The sequence below is a fragment of the Hemiscyllium ocellatum genome, chromosome 8 (assembly GCF_020745735.1).
Source record: "Hemiscyllium ocellatum isolate sHemOce1 chromosome 8, sHemOce1.pat.X.cur, whole genome shotgun sequence".
Taxonomy (NCBI): domain Eukaryota; kingdom Metazoa; phylum Chordata; class Chondrichthyes; order Orectolobiformes; family Hemiscylliidae; genus Hemiscyllium; species Hemiscyllium ocellatum.
In genome coordinates, this window is record NC_083408.1 from 35,811,530 (window position 1) to 35,825,956 (window position 14,427).

The following is a 14,427-nucleotide window of genomic DNA, read 5'->3' on the forward strand; positions in this document are numbered from 1 at the left end:
TGGTGTAGGTTTGCTCGCTGAGCTGTAGGTTTGATATCCAGACGTTTCATTACTTGGCTAGGTAACATCATCAGTGGCGACCTCCAAGTGAAGCGAAGCTGTTGTCTCCTGCTTTCTATTTATATCTTTCTCCTGGATGGGGTTCCTGGGGTTTGTGGTGATGTCATTTCCTGTTCGTTTTCTGAGGGGTTGAAACAAAAAACGAACAGGAAATGACATCACCACAAACCCCAGGAACCCCATCCAGGAGAAAGATATAAATAGAAAGCAGGAGACAACAGCTTCGCTTCACTTGGAGGTCGCCACTGATGATGTTACCTAGCCAGGTAATGAAACGTCTGGATATCAAACCTACAGCTCAGCGAGCAAACCTACACCCTAAACCTCAACCTGAGCTACAAACCTTCACAAACCGTACAAAATGACCAATCTGACTATAACCTCAGATCCAGATTCCCTCCTACTCCTTGTAACTTTGCAATGCCCTGCTTACCAAGAACCTATTTGCCAGTGACTCAAAAATATTCAAAGCTACCACCACCTTTTATGGAAAGGCTCACAATCCTACCCACCATTTGTAGGGAAGTGAATTCCAAAAACTCATTATACAAAAGCATTTGTTTCTACTTTCTGTCTGACGAGCACTCATGTTGACAACGTTAGTGAAGGATAGCATGAGCAAACTTTGAGAAGATTTATAGCTCTGGTTGAGGTTCTGGATGTAGGTTTGCTCGCTGAGCTGGAAGGTTCGTTTTCAGACGTTTCATCACCATACTGGGTAACATCATCAATGAGCCTCCCGATGAAGCTCTGGTGTTATGGCCTGCTTTTTATTTTTGTGTTTAGGTTTCCTTGGGTTGGTGACGTCATTTCCAGCACATTGAACAAGCAATGTTGAAGGAATGGTTATATGCTGTCTCAGACTGGAGGTTGGGGTCATTGGCCCAGAGATCCAATCAGAATCTCTGACCCTGATTGGGCTAACACTTACATACTTACCTTTTGATCAGTTTTGCCCTGGAATTTTCTAGCCAATGGTCGTCTTGATATAGAACAGTGGAGATAGAGTCATACAGTTGTACAGCACAGAAACACCCTTCAGCCCAACTCATTCATGTCGATCAGATAACCTAAATTAATCTAGTCCTGTTTGCCCACATTTGGCCCATATCCCTCCAAACCCTTCCTATTCATATACCCATCCAGGTGCCTTTTAAATGTTGCAATTGTACCAGCCTCCACCACATCCTCTGGCCGTTCATTCCAAATACGCGCCACCCTCGGTGTGAAAACGTTGCCCATTTTAAAATCTCTCTCCACTCATCTTAAACTTGTACCCTCTAGTTTTGGACTCCCCTGCCCTGGGGAAAAGACCTTGACTATTCAGTGTATCCATGTTCCTCATGATTTTATAGATCTCTATAAGGTCATCCCTCAGCCTCCGACGCTCCAGAATAAATGACCCCAGCCTATTCAGCCTCTCCCTGTAGCTCAAATTCTCCAACCCCAGCAACATCCTTATAAGTCTTTTCTGAACCCCTTCAAGTTTAACAACGTTCTTCCTATAGCAGGGAGACCAGAGTTGAACGCAGTTTTCCAAGGCCAATGCAGGGAAGCTCACATTTGGCTGCAGAGAGAATCACCATGGAAACCATGTGCCCTTTATCATCATTAAGAGCCTTATTTTACAGATTAATTATCCTGCAGCAACTTTGACAACTACTGAGACAAAGGTAAAAATGTAATGTAAGTATGGGGGTAGGGTTAGGGTGTCAGGAGTGTAGAGTGCCGTGTGAATGAGAGATTCAGGTGACAGATAGAACAAGGGAGGGTGTAAATGTGATTCGACACTGAAAACCAAAAGATCATGAGGCAGGGATTCTTTATTCCAGTGGCATCGGATCATTACAAACATGAAGGGAAATTAAGATGAAACAAAGAAGCAGATTAGATTAGATTCTCTACAGCATGGAAACAGGCCATTTCACCCAACAATGCCACACCGACCTTCCAAAGAGTAACCCACCCAGACCCATTCTCCTACCCTATATTTAACACTGACTGATGCACCTAACACTTTGGGCAATTTAGCATGGCCAATTCACCTGACCTGCACATCTTTGGATTGTGGGAGGAAACCCACACAGACATGGAGAGAATGTTCAAACTCCACACAGTTACCTGAGGCGGGAATCGAGCCTGGGTCCATGGTGCTGTGAGGCAGCGGTGCTAACCACTGAGCCATCATGCCACTCTTATTTCATTTATAGTATTTCTATGGAACTAAGTGGGCGGCACGGTGGCACAGGTGGGCGGCACGGTGGCACAGGTGGGCGGCACGGTGGCACACGTGGGCGGCACGGTGGCACAGTGGTTAGCACTGCTGCCTCACAGCGCCTGAAGACCCGGGTTCAATTCCCGACTCAGGCGACTGACTGTGTGGAGTTTGCACATTCTCCCCGTGTCAGCGTGGGTTTCCTCCGGGTGCTCCGGTTTCCTCCCACAGTCCAAAGATGTGCGGGTCAGGTGAATTGGCCATGCTAAATTGCCCGTAGTGTTAGGTAGGGGGTAAATGTAGGGGTATGGGTGGGTTTCGCTTCGGCGGGTCGGTGTGGACTTGTTGGGCCGAAGGGCCTGTTTCCACACTGTAAAATCTAATCTAAACCTTATTTTAGATAGGGTTGATGAATCCTCTGCCCCCTCTTCCTACAAGGTCTCTTTTGTTCCAGAGAGGGACCATTCAACAACTCTAGTGGTCCACTCTCACCAACATCACCTCTTGCTAGAGGTTCAGACACAAACTGCTTGAGCCCCCTGCTCTGCTGTCTCCCACAACATCACTGGAGGGCTCAGCACAACTGCTCAAGCACCCCTGTTTCATGCTGTCCCACATTATCGCCACTTATTTCTGGAGGTTCCATTACACAGACAAATGAATGAGTGCATGGATACATTGAGGATATAGTCTGACATTGGGTAGGAATGTTAGGTACAGCTACAGGGAGAGATCCATTTGGAGTGGGATTGTGAGATCTAGACTACGGGGAGTCATGTCGAGGGGAAGTCAGGTCTTGGGGATTGTGGCTCAGGTTGGCGCAGACAGGTTTTGAACTCTAGCTTGGGGTAAGAGAGGTCAGGTATCTCAAAGTGCTTTAGATCCAACAAAGCGTTTTCTGAAAGGCAGCCAAGCTAGGAAAGTAAGGGTACAAATGTGGGCACAGCAAGTTTCCACAGACAGCCATAAAATAGTGATGAGATTATCTGTTTTAGTATTGGTGGGTTGAGGGATAAACATTGCTGTGCTTTCGTGTGTTATCAGTAAGTAACACGGATTGAGCAGCCTGGATCTAGCTTAGTTGAAAAGTTTAATCAGGTTTATTAACAGCATAAGCTACAACTTGCCATGATGAATAACTAATATGCAAGCTACTGCGAGCATTGCTTCTGCACTCAGCAGTTGGTCATGTGGTTTATGGCATTTAAGCTCATAAAGAAATAATCGATATTTTGGGGTCTTGTGGCCCAGTGATGGTGTCACTACTTCTGAACCAGCAGAGCTGGGATCAAGACTGGCTGCCTCAGCATGTCAAAGCATGTTTGATTAAAATAACAAATATTGGCCTAGAAACCAAGGGATAACTCACCCTAGTCTTCTTTGATTAATGCTGTGGAATATTTTACATTCATTCAAGAGAGTGAAGACTAAGCCTTTGTTTCATTCCTATGATAGCACCTCTGAGGGCGCAACACTCTTCCAATACTGCACTGCAATGTCAGCCTGGAGTTCACATACAGGTCACTGGAGGGAGACCCGAGCTCACAGCCTCCTGCTCTCAGACAGCAATGTTTCCTGAGCCATGGAGGCTGACTGGCTGAACAAATGATAGATCCAAAGGATGTCAGAGTTACATACTGTTCCCATGTTCCTTTGTGTTTGTCTCTTTTAGTTCAGACTCTGCTTGTTAGTTCTGCCCATTGCTCACTATCTATGCCATTCAGAGAGTGATAGAGGTCCACAGCATGGAAACAGGCCCTTCAGTCCAACATTCCCATGCTGCCCAGTTTTCACGATTTTAACATATACCGTTTGCCGACTTGACTTTGTTTCCTTGTGACTCCCCTTCCTCTGGCATTTTCTCCGTGCCAAAATTCTCACTTCTATTTACAAACCTGGATGTGGCCTTGTCCCATTCTATCTCCTGCCCTCCAACCTCCAATAACTCTTATGGATCCCCCACCCATTCTCCCCATCTTTGGTGGCTATCCTCAGGAACTCTTCTCCTCAGAGCTCGCTATCCCTCTTGCTTACTTTAACATGCTCCTTAAACCCTACATCTCTGATAAAGCATTTGATTACTGGTCCTAATATCTTCTACTTTGGTTCTGTGCCCATTTATTGTCTGGTAAATGCCCCTGAGTCACATCTTGGCAGATCTGATTGTTAAAGATGCAATGTAAATAAAAGCTCTTGCAGTAGCTCCTGACCATCCATCTGTTTGTCTGCTTTTCTCTCCCCTAGTGGTTGTCCCAAGGGCTCATCTGGGACATTAAGTCTCTCTGTTAGAAAACACACACACACACACACACACAGAGTCACAGGTGTGCTCCAAATATGCACGTTTTCCCACACTGTTTGGGTAATCACAAACAACAAACATTACACTACATAAACTACCATTAAATATATTGCAATGATGTTTCATCATCTTGGCTCCAGCTGGGATTTGTTGTTTCAGTTGCTGTTGCTTGGCCACGTATATTTGAACTAACTCGAATGATATCATTCAACAAGCTGCTATTCACACTTCTAACTTGGCTATTATCTCAAGGCCACAGAATCATAGAATCTACAAAGGGCTAGATAGGTGTCAACTTTGGGTCACTGGTAACAAAACTGAAATCTGTAGGAATCTAAAAAACTCTCCACTGGCTGGAGTCATACCAGGCTCAAAGGAAGATGGTTGTGATTGTTGGAGGCCATCCACCTCCGTCCCAGGACATCACTACAGGAGTTACTCAGGGCACAGTCCTAAGCCCAATCATCCTTAGCTGCTCCATTTATTACCTCCCCATCATCATAAGATAGAGGTGGGGATGTTCACTGATGGCTGCATAGTGGTCAGTGCCATTTGGAACTCTTTAGGTAGTGATCGAAGCTGTCCCTAGCCACATGGACAAGATTTAGGCTTCGACTGACAGGTGGCAAGTGACATTCACACCACACGACTGCCAGGCAAATGCCATCTCTAACAAGACAGAAATTAACCATCTCCCCTTGATATTGAACAGTTGAACATGACCATAATTAATTCTTGGGGATGATCATTGACCAGAAACTTAACACATTCCTGATGAAGGGCTGATGCCTGAACCATTGACTCTCCTGCTCCCTGGATGCTGCCTGACCTGCTGTACTTTCCCAGCACCATACAGTTTGACTCTGACTCTCCAGCATCTGCAGTCCTCACTTTCTCCCAGGAGCTTAACTAGTCAAGCCAAATGAAGATTCTGACCACAAGCGTATGTCAGAGGCTGGAAATTCAGAAAGATTTTTTTAAAAACTTACTTCTGAGTTTGAAAGTCCTGGATACAGAACCTTAAAAGCTCAGCAAACAAAGGCTGCTTGGGGATGAGATGTGAAACTGGGCTCCCATCTTCCCTTACAGCAGTGGAGTTTGCTCTAGTGTCCTGACCAATATTTATCCCTCAATTAAGACCACAGGCCTCTGGCACGGAGCCTATCCCCGTTGCTCAGAAGGGAAGGGTGGAGAAGAGCAGAGCAATAGTTATTGGAGACTTGATGGTTCGGGGCACAGATAGGTGGTTTTGTGGGGGGCGAGAGAAACTCATGTTTGGTATGTTGCCTCCCAGGTGCAAGGGTACGTGATGTCTCTGATCGTGTTTTCGGGTCCTTAAGGGGGAGGGGGAGCAGCCCGAAGTCATGGTCCACATTGGCACCAACGACATAGGTAGGAAGAGGGATGAGGATGTTAGGCAGGCTTTCAGGGAGCTAGGTTGGAAGCTCAGAGTTAGAACAAACAGAGTTGTTGTCTTTGGTTTGTTACTCGTACCACGTGATAGAGAGTCGAGGAATAGGGAGAGAGAGCAGTTAAATGCGTGGCTACAGGGATGGTGCAGGAGGGAGGGATTCTGGTATCTGGATAACTGGGGTTCTTTCTGGGGAAGGTGGGACCTCTATAAACAGGATGGTCCACACCTGAACCTGAGGGGCACCAGTATCCTTGGGGGGAGGTTTGCTAGTGCTCTTTGGGAGGGTTTAAACTAACTCTGTAGGGGCATGGGAACGGAGACTGTAGCTTTAGGGTGCAGGATCTGGAGTGTAGAGAGGTTAGGAACCAGGCATCAATCTCGAAGGAGGGTGCCTGTAAACAGGAAAGTGGCTTGAAGTGTGTATACTTCAATGCCAGCAGTATACAAAATAAGGTAGGTGAACTTGCAGCGTGAGTTGGTACCTGGGATTTCAATGTTGTGGCTATTACGGAGACATGGGTAGAACAGGGACAGGATTGGCTGTTGCAGGTTCCAGGGTTTAAATGTTTTAGTAGGGTCAGACGTGGGGGTAAAAGAGGGGGAGGTGTGGCATTGCTTGTCAAAGATAGTATTACAGCAGTGGAAAAGATGATGGATGAAGACTCGCCATCTGAGGTAGTTTGGGCTGAGGTTAGAAATAGGAAAGGTGAGGTCACCCTGTTAGGAGTTTTCTATAGGCCTCCTAATAGTCCTAGAGACGTAGAAGAAAGGATTGCGAGGATGATTCAGGAGAAGAGTGAAAATAATAGGGTGGTTGTTATGGAGTCTTTAACTTTCCAGATATTGACTGGGAGAGCTATAGCTTGAGTACGTTAGATGGGTCGGTGTTTTTCCAATGTGTGCAGGAGGGTTTCCTGACACAATATGTAGACAGGCCAACAAGAGGTGAGGCCATACTGGATTTGGTTCTGGGTAACGAACCAGGCCAGGTGTTAGATTTGGGGGTAGGTGAGCACTTTGGGGACAGTGACCACAATTCAGTGACTTTTACTCTAGTGATGGAGAGGGATAAGTGTGCAATGCAGGGCAAGAGTTATAGCTGGGGGCAGGGAAATTATGATGTGGTGAGGCGTGACTTAGGATGCGTGGCTTGGAAAAGTAGGCTTCAAGGGAAGGGCACAATCGATATGTGGAGCTTGTTCAAGGAGCAACTATTGAGTGTCCTTGATAAGTATGTACCTGTCAGGCAGGGAGGAAAGGGTCTTGTGAGGGAGCCATGGTTTAATAAGGAATTGGAATCCCTTATTAAAGGGAAGTGGGCGGCCTATGTAAAGATGAGGCGTGAAGGTTCAATTGGGATGATTGAGAGTTATAAGGTAGCCAGGAAGGATCTAAAGAGAAAGCTAAGAGCAGCAAGGAGGGGACATGAAAAGTCCTTGGTTGGTAGGATTAGGGAAAACCCAAAGGCTTTCTATAGGTATGTCAGGAATAAAAGAATGACTAGGGTAGGAATAGGTCCAGTCAAGGATAGTAGTGGGAAGTTGCGTGTAGAGGCTGAAGAGATTGGGGAGACACTGAATGAATACTTTTTGTCAGTATTCACTCAGGAACAGGACATTGTTGCCGATGTGAATATTGAGTCACAATTAATTAGAATGGATGGCTTTGAGGTATGGAGGGAAGAGGTGTTGGAAATTCTGGAAAGGGTGGGAATAGATAAGTCCCCTGGGCCTGATGGCATTTATCCTAGGATTCTCTGGGAAGCAAGGGAGGAGATTGCAGAGCCATTGGCCTTGATTTTTTGTCCTCATTGTCTACAGGAATAGTGCCAGATGACTGGAGGATAGCAAATGTGATTCCCTTGTTCAAGAAGGGGAGTAGGGATAACCCTAGTAACTATAGGCCGGTGAGTCTCACTTCTGTTGTGGGCAAAGTCTTAGAGAGAATTGTAAGGGATAGGATTTATGAACATCTGGATAGGAATAATGTGATCAAGGATAGTCAGCATGGTTTTGTGAAGGGCAGGTCGTGCCTCACAACCTTATTGAATTCTTTGAGAAGATGACTAAGGAGGTGGACGAGGGTAAAGCGGTAGATGTGGTGTATATGGATTTTAGTAAGGTGTTTGATAAGGTTCCCCATGGTAGGCTACTGCAAAAAATACGGAGGTATGGCATTGAGGGTGAGTTGGAGGTTTGGATTAGGAATTGGCTGGCTGGAAGAAGACAGAGGGTAGTAGTTGATGGTAAAGGTTCATCTTGGAGTGCAGTTACTAGCAGTGTTCTGCAAGGATCTGTTCTGGGACCATTGCTGTTTGTCATTTTTATAAATGACCTGGAGGAGGGGCTAGAAGGTTGGGTGAGCAAGTTTGCGAATGATACGAAAGTCGGTGGAGTTGTTGACAGTGAGGAAGGATGTGGCAGGTTACAGCGGGATATAGATAAGCTGCAGAGCTGGGCAGAAAGGTGGCAAATGGAGTTCAATGTAGCTAAGTGTGAAGTGATTCACTTTGGCAAGAGTAACAAGAAGATGGAGTACTGGGCTAATGGTCAGATACTTGGTAGTGTGGATGAGCAGAGGGATCTTGGTGTCCATGTACACAGATCTCTGCCACCCAGGTAAATAGTGCTGTGAAGAAGGCATATGGCGTACTGGCTTTTATTGGTAGAGGAATTGAGTTCCGGAGTCCTGAGGTCATGTTGCAGTTGTATAAGACTCTGGTGTGGCCGCATCTGGAGTATTGTGTTCAGTTTTGGTCGCCATACTATAGGAAGGATGTGGAGGCACTGGAACAGGTGCAGAGGAGGTTTACCAGGATGTTGCCTGGTATGGTAGGAAGATCGTATGAGGAAAGGCTGAGGCACTTGGGGCTGTTTTCATTGGAGAAAAGAAGGTTTAGGGGTGACTTGATAGAGGTGAACAAGATGATTAGGGGTTTAGATAGGGTTGACCACGAGAACCTTTTTCCACATATGGAGTCAGCTATTACAAGGGGGACATAGCTTTAAATTAAGGGGTGGTAGGTGTAGGACAGATGTTAGGGGTAGATTCGTTACTCAGCGAGTTGTGAGTTCATGGAATGCCCTGCCAGTAGCAGTGGAAGACTCTCCCTCTTTATGGGCATTTAAACGGGCATTGGATAGGCATATCGACGATAGTGGGCTAGTGTAGGTTAGGAGGGCTTGGATCGGTGCAACATCAAGGGCCAAAGGGCCTGTACTGCGTTGTATTTTTCTATGTTCTATGTTCCAAAAACAGATTATCTGGTCATTTATTGCTCTATTATTTTGTAGGACTTTATGTAAATTAGTTGCTGCTTTCCACAACACCTAGACATCAAGCATTTTCGGAGTTGTGAAGGTCTTGAGGGCATCCTGTTGTGACAGATGCCAGATGACTGTAAGCCTCTATTTTTTCTTTCTATGTTGCCAGACCTCTTATCAGCTTCAGGTCATCACTGCAAGACTATCTCAGGGTTAATCATCTCAGGTCCATTGTCAATCACCTTTCTTCTGTTACGTGGTCACACTGAGGCTTTTCAATGGTAATTCCACTGTGTTTGACTCCAGTCGCCTCTCCTCAACAATGAAAGAGCCCATACTAGCCGACCACAGACCCTGGATAACATTATGCGTTGGGCTAACCATTGTTAGTTAATCACCCAAGTTCTCCCTCCAATAAAAAAAAGTCAACCACTGCAAAAAGCACCCTCAATCTTTAATTATTCTTACTGAGTTCCCACCAATAACATCCCAGAGATCTCTATTGTTAAGAAGTTTAAGTCTACTGACAATCTATTGCTTGTATCCTAATTTGCATCAATTTCCATTCGCCCATCATCACGATGCTGTCTTGCCGACATGGCTTCCTGTCCACCCAAGTCTTAATTTTGAAATACTCACCCCTCTGCTCCAACCTTTCTGTGGCCTCACCCACCTCAGTAACCTCCAACAGCACCTCTTGACCATCTCCCACTTCCTTCCCATGATCATTAGTGATCATCTAGGCTGAGGCTGTAGATTTCCTTCCCAAAAGATCATGCCCCACTTGCTCTTCCACCTTCTCGAAACACTTAGTCACCTGTCCTAATATTTCTTGTTGTCAGTGTTTTTAATGATTAAGCTCTTGTAGATTTTCTTGGGATTTCTGCTACGTTAAAATACAGATGCAACTTGCTACTACTGTACACGTCATTACAAGAGCAAGTCAGAAGCGAGATGCTCTGCCACAAATATCTCAATTCTAACTCCTCAAAACTTCCCCACTGCCTTCAAAGCTTCAGTCAGAACTGTGCTGTTATACTCATCCAGGTGAGAATAGCCCCAGTAATACTTGACAATATTCAGGGCAAAACAGTAGACAACAGCATTTACATAGTCACTCCTGATGCATAAAGAGGCAACACAGTGCTTGAAGTATATTCACTCTCAGGGTATATGTTGGCTGGGAAGGTCAATGTTCATTGTCCTGCCCTGGTGCTGGTCTCCTCTGTGAACTGTTGGAGACTGAGTGGTGAAGATTTTTCCACCGTGTCACTGGGTGGGGTTTTTTGCAATGTAGGTGATAGATGCGATTTGTAGTGGAATCAAAGGATGGAGGTGATCTTGTAAAGCAGCCCTTGCAGGATATTGTGGTGAGCTTGATAAGTCGTTGCAGCGCAGCCTGTTGGTGGTTGTGAAGGTGGAGCGGGGAAATACTGGCAGCAGGAGCACTGAGCAAACAAACAATTGGCTGTTTGTAGTATCAGGAGAAAGCAAGGACCACAGATGCTGGAGATCAGAGTCAAAGAGTGCAGTGCTGGAAAAGCACAGCTGGTCAGGCAGCATCCGAGGAGCAGGAGAGTAGATGTTTCGGGCATAAGCTCTTGATCAGGAATGAGGGGCTTATGCCTGAAATGCCGACTCTCCTGCTCCTCGGATGCTGCCTGACCGGCTGTGCTTTTCTAGCACCACAGTCTTCAGCATTTGTAGAAAGAGGATAGATGTAGGTAAATGTCTATAAAGTCTAATTACAGTGAATATAGATTGGTGCCCTTCCAATGGACTTTAGAACCGGCACATTGTGGACCAGTTTTGGGAAACATTATTCCACGCATAAAGGCCACCTCACATTGAGCTGGTCATGTTTTTGGCAATCCTTAGGTCTAAAGCAAGGCCTCCCTTATGAAAATATAATCCTGGTGTCTTTCTCTCTCCCGGTCTCCTTCTCCTTGTACATACGATATCGAAGTTTGTCTATCCCTATCTTTGCCTGTATGTGTGATGACCAAGTGCTGTCTCTCTCCCTCTACCTGTCCATGAACTCCTAGTGTCTAAGTCTCTCCCATACCCCCCACCAAGTCAATCGTATTAAACTGTATAAGTCTCATCCAAAACCCACTTTGTCCTATGCTTGTGTAACTTGCTCAGACGGACGGCACCTGCCTTCCAGCTATTTAAAATTATTTCAATTTAGCAATTATCAATACTATGCTAGCACACAAGGCTCTCTCATGTTGGGCTCATTGCCAAGGACTGTTCTGTTTTGGACAATAATGAATGGATCAAAGATATAAACATGTTGAAGCATGCACAGCTCTGGAAAAGTGTGGACTTGACCAGACTTGGAGCTTTCAATTAAACTTGTGCCTCCAGCTCTGTTCATTGGAGAGCTTGTAGTGCCAGAGGGAAAAAATACTTACCTGATAGATGCTGTTACATAAGTGCTAATCTTTTGATTTGAGTCGATTTATTACTGTCACATGCACCTAGGTACAGTGATGTTTTGCTTTCAGTGTAGTGCAGGCAGAACACACCACACAAAGTGCATTGGGGTAATAGAACAGAGCGAGAATACACTGTTATGTCTGCAGAGAAGATGCACAAAGAGTGAGATCAACAGTAAATTAAAAATTTGAAAGATCCACTCAGAAGTCTGATAACAGCAGGGAAGAAGCTGTTCATGAATCTGTTGGTACATGTGTTTAAGCTTTTGTATCTTCTGCGCAATAGAAGAGGTTGGAAGAGATTATAACTGGGATGGGAGAGGCCTTTGATGATGTCGGCTGCCTTCCCGAGGCAGTGAAAAGTATAGATGGATGGAAGTTTGGCTTGTGTGATGGTCTGGGCTGTGTTCACAACTATCTGTCGTTTCTTGTGGTCCTGGGCATAGCAGTTGCCTTATGAAGGCACGATGCATCCAAATGGAATTCTTTCTATGGTTCATCTATAAAAATTGGTACGAGTCTTTATGGACATACTGAATTTCCTTAGCCTCCTAAGGAAGACAAGGTGTTGTTGTGCTTTCTTGACATTAGCATCAACGTGGGTGGGCCAGGACAGATTGTTGGGGATCATCATTCCTAGGAACTTGATGCTCTTGACCATCTCCACCTCAGCGCCACTGATATACACTGGGGCATGCCTCCATCTTGCTTCCTGAAGTCAATGACCAGCTCTTTCATTTTGTTGACAGTGAGGGAGAGATTGCTGCCACCAATTACGCCATCTCTTTCCTGTATTCCTCTAGTCATTGTTTGAGATCCAGCCTACAACAGTGGTGTTGTCAACAAACTTATAGGTAAAGTTAGGACAAAATTTGGCTGCACAGTCATGAGTGTACAGGGAGTACAGTAAGCAGCTGAGTATGCAGCCTTGCAGGGTGCTGGCGTTGAGGATTATTGTGTAGGTGATGTTGTTGTCTATTCTCACTGATTGTGGCCTGTGGGTCAGGAAATAGAGGATCCAGTTGCAGAGGGCAGAGCAGAAACCTAGGTCTCAGAGTTTGGAGATCAGTTTGGTTGGAATTATAGAGTTGAAGGTGGAGCTGTAGTCAATATGTTATCTAGATGTTCTAGGGATGAGTGTAGGACCAGGAAGATGGTGCCCGCTGTGGAGCTGTTGGAAGGTAGGGGAATTGCAAGGGATCTGATATGCAGAAGGAGTGTATGATTCAGTACAGATTTATTCATTGTTTTGGGATCTTATACCATGTCTCAGTAAGTGGATCATGCTCTTGTGTCTAGGTGAGGAAGCAATGGGTTTCAAGTCCTAGTCAAATTCTTGAACATTTAACACATGCTTAAAACTCAGTGCACTGTCAAAGGTTTCCCTCTTTCAGATGAGGAGTTAAACCAAGGCACCTTCTGGTTGATGTAAAAGTTCTTGCATAATATGGAAGTCTCCTTTTTTTTAATCCACTTGTGGGACTTGGGGGTTGCTGGCCAACATGGATAGCCCATCCCTCTTTGCCCTTGAGAAGGTTGTGGTGAGCTGCCTTCTTGAATTGCTGCAGTCCACTTGCTGTGGGTTCACTCACAATGCCGGTAGGGAGGGAATTCCAGGATTTTGACTCAATGGCTGTGAAGGAATGATGGTATATTTCCAAGTCAGGACGGTGAGTGGCTTGGACAGGAACTTGCAGGCGGTGGTGTTCCCAAGTACCTGCTGCCCTTGTCCTTCTCGATAGAAGTGTCATGGGTTTGGAAGGTGCTGTCTAAGGAGCTTCAGTGAATTTCTGCAGTGCATCTTATAAACAATCCACACTGCTGCTACTGAGCGCCAGTGGTGGAGGGATTTAATGTGGTAGATGTAGTGCCAATCAAGCAGATTGCTTCATCCTGGATGGTGTCAAGCTTCTTGAGGGTTGTTGGGGTGCACCCATCCAGGCAAGTGGGGAGTATTCCATCACACTCCTGACTAGTGCCTTGTAAATGGTGGATAGACTTTGGGGTATCAGGAGGTGAGTTTAATGCCACAGTATCGTTAGTTTCTGACCTTTTCTTGTAGCCACGGTGTTTATGTGGTGAGTCTAGTTGAGTTTCTGGTCAATGGTAACCCCAAGGATGTTGACAGTGGGGGATTCAGTGATGGTTATACTATTGAATGTCAAGGCGTGGTGGTTAGAGTGTCTCTTATTGGTGATAGCCATTGCCTGGCATTTGTATGGCACGAATGTTACTTGCTACTTGTCGGCCCAAGCCTGGATATGGTCCAGATCTGGTGTCCTGGTTAATATTCATCCCTCAGCCCACAAGAGCTTATCTCATCACTGCTGTGTTACTTGGTATGAGATCTTATTCTGCACAGATTGCTTGTTATGTTTCTCATACGTTAACAGATTCTACACTTGTAAAATACTTCGTTGGCCGTGGAGTGCTTTGGGGTGTCCTGGAATTGTAAAAGGCACTGTCTAAACATAGGACCTTTCCTTTCAAGGTGCTTCCAAAGGTGTTTAGGCTTCATGTACATGTACTAAGGAGTGGTGCCTCTCACTCAGTACATCCAATGTGATTATAAGGCTTTTCCTTTGACCCTATAAATCTCTCCTATCCATTCTTCATAATGGGGTTTTGCTTCCTGTTTTTACTCAGTTCAAGATGGGGTGAAGACTGAGATCAACATCTCATGAGATGCAGCCCAAACAACAGGGAAATCTTACTGCTTTAGTTGGACTCTC